Source organism: Lactuca virosa, chromosome 3, assembly GCF_052849685.1.
Source record: "Lactuca virosa cultivar CGN04683 chromosome 3, Lactuca_virosa_CGN04683_v6, whole genome shotgun sequence".
Classification (NCBI taxonomy): Eukaryota; Viridiplantae; Streptophyta; class Magnoliopsida; order Asterales; family Asteraceae; genus Lactuca; species Lactuca virosa.
In genome coordinates, this window is record NC_136428.1 from 221,399,281 (window position 1) to 221,404,080 (window position 4,800).

Consider the following 4,800-nt stretch of genomic DNA (forward strand, 5'->3'; position numbering starts at 1 on the left):
TAATGGTTCGAATCATAACAGGAGATGGGGCATGGTGTACCAAAATTGCAAGACCATGGAGGCTAGGGTCGGTAAGAAGTATACTGAGAAAATCAAGTCTTTATTAGTTTTTGGATATCTATCTGAATCTTGAACCTTCAGAGCCCCAATTTTCGTTTCATTCAAGCATTGAGCCAATACTAAATTGAATTTCATTTGTAGTTCATATCAGTTTCTTCATTTATTTTTGAAATACTGTTTTTATGTGCTTATTTGTGTTCATCTGTGTATTCGAGGCTCACCATCACCTGTCGCAGTTGATTTTGAGGTACACTAAGTATAAAAGAAAAAAGAAGAGTGGTGTCGCATGGTATTTTTCCTCCTTCTCTTTTCTAGAATCGTCGATCGTGCTATAAGGTGCATGGTTGAAGGGCCTCTAAGTTGATTCACGGAGTTATGAGGTGCATTGCTATTTTTTAACATTTTTATTCAACTTTCTGATTCACAGAGTTATGAGGTGAATGGTTCAAGGGGCTATGAGCCGCCATCTTTTATCTTTATCTTACTATATGTTTAGTGATTTTTTGAATTTTTGTTAAAACCTATCTCTCTCTCTCTCTCTCTCTCCCTCTCGATTTGTAGGTTCTGTAAGTGGTAAGTTCTTCACTAGCTTAATATGTATTGATTTGTAGGTTAAGAATTCGAAAAAGACACTCACAGTATATGAGACAACAAACCAAAATACCTTGAATGTTGTATTTTCAAAAGTTTATCATCTTCATCAGCTATGAAATACAAGTGAAATAATGATAACATCAGACCCTTTTAGAATGGTGGTGAAACTTGACTTGAGTTTTACACAGTCAAAACTGATTGGAGCATTTTGTGGTAATTAAAATAAATGTTTTGAACACTTTTGTATTACTTTATCTATTTACTTTTTGTGTTTAATCTAAATAAATGTTTTTGTATATAGACATTGTAACACCCGTTGCAGGTATTTTTCATTTTAGCCTTTGTATTTCTTTTAAGTTTCCATGTCAGGTCCTTACGTTGGGCGTACTAGGGATACGCCGGGCGTAAGTCAGCCAACTTTTAGGGCGGGTCAAAATGTGAGTACACTGGCGTACATAGGAGTACGTCGGGCGTACTCGTGATGTCTCTAAAGCCCAAATCTATTGGGTGTGACCACTATTTAAATAGCATAAACCCTCTTGGACCTTCTCATGACCAACCTCCATATTCCTCACACCCGAAAATCGAACCCAGGTGAATGAAGGAGATTTTTGAAGCTTGTTAAGTGAGCCTTGTGTGTTTGGTGCTTGAAGGAAGATCTTTCAAGTGAAGGTGATGCATTCAAGCTTGTAGATCCAGAAACTTCACCTTCTTTTGCACCCTTTTAAGGTATAAACTTTGACTATTGGAGCTAGTCTTAATAGATCTTGCTTAGTCTTGTCTTTTGGTCTTGTTGTTCCAAAGCTTGGATCTTTGTGAGTATGGAGTACTCCAGTGCTATTAAGTTATCCTTTCAGACATTCTAAGGTGTCTTGAGTCATAAAAATGCTAGCTTGCCCATTTCCATTCTTCTATGCAAGAGTTGTGGGGGGTTCTTATGAAGTAAAAGTTATGGGTTTGGGGTTATAACTCCTACTAGCCATACAAAGGCTTAAAGTCAGAGAATTTATGGATTAAGACGTTCTTTAGGGGCCTGATTTGTGATTGGAATGGATGTCTTAAGGATTAAGACATTTTGCATGTAGGTTTTGAGAACAACTTACCTACGTTGAGCGTACGCCTGGCTACGCCCTGTGTAGCCAGATGCGAGTCTGTTTTCTGGTGTTGCGCTCTACACCCAGGGTGGAGTTAAGTACGTCGAGCGTATTGACCAAGGTTGACTTTTTTTTACTTTTGTGGAATTTCACAATTTGAGTATTAAGTGGATGGTGAAGAGTTTGTAAGGGTTAAAATGGTCTTTTACTCGAAGTATGGACTACAATTGTCTTGAATTATTAATTAAGGTTAATCGGTGTATTTAATTAGGTAGAGGCTAGTGCTGGCAGTTCAGGTATGAGTTTTATCAATCATCAGTGTCAGGTGAGTCTCCTCACTTATTCTTACATGTGTGGCAGAATAGTTGAATATATGTGATGACTAGTTGGGTCCATATGTTATTATTGTGTATGTGTGTTGTTTATGTGTGATTGAGACTTCGGGTAGTCTCCAGGGTTGCTGATAACCCACAGGGCGTGCTCTTTGCCCATTGAGACTTCGGGTAGTCTCTAGGGTTACTGATAAGCCATAGTTATTTTACATGTTGTGCTGTATGGGATATCTTGGGGAACTCACTAAGCTTTGTGCTTACAGTTGTTGATTAAATGTGTTTCAGGTACTTCTGAGGATCACGGGAAGGCGGAGGCTTGATTGTACACATTTGTCGGGAGATTTTGTTATTAGATATCTTGGGACGCTCTGATATTTTGATGTGGAATTGTATTTGACATTATGACTTTTCTTGGGATGTTTTTTAAGAAAAATGTTTTTCTATTGATTTAAAAATGAAAATTTTAGTTTGAAAATTTGGATGTTACAATTTGGTATCAGAGCCCTGGTTTGAGGGATTTGGATGAACTCTAGGGGAATTCCAAACTCAAACTAAGGGTCTGAGGATTTTTATAAAAACAATTCATAAAGAAATGATGAATTCCAAAGTAAAAAAAACCCGGTGAAGTAGTGTGTACAATCAACCAAAGCTCTAGCGGTGGTTTTCTAAACTATCTCTATTTATTTTATGAGTAGTGTAGAACTAATATCATATGAACTGATAGAACTGCATGCTAGTGGTAGGCTAAGGGTCTTACAAGAAATGTAGGTTAGGGTTGCCTGAATTGTGATGCCTTTAGCCTAGGAGGTTGCTTTATAAGATTGAGTCTATCATTGCTATTTGCTTAGTGTATGCTGTATAATTGTACATAATTAGGGTTTTATAGCCTTAGAATGCTTGATTTGGACTTTCTTCATGTTCCTTGTTTGGTTGTGGACTTGAGGTAGAATCATTCATTCGACTGTCTATCGAGTCCTGTATTGTGTACGATTGGCATGCACAAAGCAAATAGCGAGGATAACAGAGAACTTGTGAGGCGGAGCGGTGCTGGGAGCAGTCTAGAATGAGTACCTAGATGCTTACTAGTGGTTTTGAGGAACCAAAAGGGTGGGTGTATAGCTGATCTTGAGGAATAGAGGTCTTGTGACTTAGGGTCTTCAGAGGACGACTTGGGAAGAGTATGGGTTTGTGTGGAAGGAATCTTAAAGAACTTGCAGGAGCGTGGGGGTGTTTGTGTATGCGCTTTAGCCTTATTCTAATGGTTTTCTTGTGTGTTTATGTATGGTGGTTACCTAAGGTTCAGGCTCCAGCGACCCCGATACGTCGAGTGCCAGTGATGATGAGATCCGTAGGATCGTTGCCATCGAGGTGGCCACAACAATCAGAGGAGCTATACCAGAGATGTTTGGTTCTATTAAGACGACGCTGATTGAGAATTTTGACAAGCACTATGTCGCCGTCACTGAGGCTGCTGCTGCCACAGCCACCATAACCGTTGTTGTTGCGAGACCGAAAGGGGTGATTCGTTGTGGTATCGGGAGTTCAACAACACGAAGCCGCCAGAGTTTGATGGGACCCAGGACTCGATTGCTGTGATGAGATGGATTTCTGATGTTGAGGGTTGTTTTTACACTTGCTACTATCTGGAGAATTTGAGGGTTCATTTTGCGTTGTACCTACTTCGCTTGGGAGCGAAGGATTGGTGGAAATTTGTGACAAATGACTATTCACTTGCAGAGCGTACTGCAGTGACATCGGAGAGATTTACTGAGATATTCAGAGATGAGTTCGTACCAGTTGTTGAGACAGAGAGGTTGGCCCAGGACTTCCTGTCTCTCAAGCAGAAGACAGAGATGGTGACTGAGATCACCAGGATGTTTCATGAGAGGGCGTTGTTTTGCCTATAGCATGTGTCGACTGATTAGGAATGTGTGAGTCAGTATCTGAGTATTTTGAGGACGGATATCGATGAGTTCATGGCGAACACCTCGTATCGGACATTGGCTGAGCTGCAGACCAATTCCAGGAGGAGAGAGATTAAGCTGGAGACCCAGGTGAGAGATGAGAAGGAGTTTCAGGTAAGAGATAAGAGACCAGTTCTGTCGCAATCAGCGACTAGGCGGCCAAATCCCGCTGACTCGAGAGCTGGAGGCTAGAAGGGTCGCACTTGTAGAAAGTGCGGAAAGGGGCATGAGGGACCATGTCGATCGGGGACTATTTGCTACATGTATGGCAATGAGTGGCATTTGACTAAGGATTTCCCCAAGGGATTTCGGTTTGCCTCAATTGCAACCAGACGATTCATTTGAAGGTCGGGTGTCCATAACTTGCTTCAATTGCAACCCGTTACTCTACGTATTACTGAAGGTCGGCAGGGGAAGGCTGTGGCTCTGAGGGCTCGAGGGAGAGCATTTTAGTTGATAGTAGAGGAGGCCAGAGCAGCTTTGGACGTCGTGGCTGGTACTTCCCTTGTGAATTTTGTACATGCACTTGTGTTGTTTCACTCAGGTCCGAGTCGGTCTTTTGTGTCATCATCTTTTTTCGTTGTTTTAGTATTGCATGGGAGGCCTTGATCAGGCCATTGAGAGTCTCTATACCTGATGAGCATCTGGACTCCGCTACTGACATCTATCGGGGTTGTGTACTATAGATTTTTGGTGTTGGGTATCCGATAGATCTTATCCCTATTGCGATAGGAGATGTATGCGTTATCGTGGGTA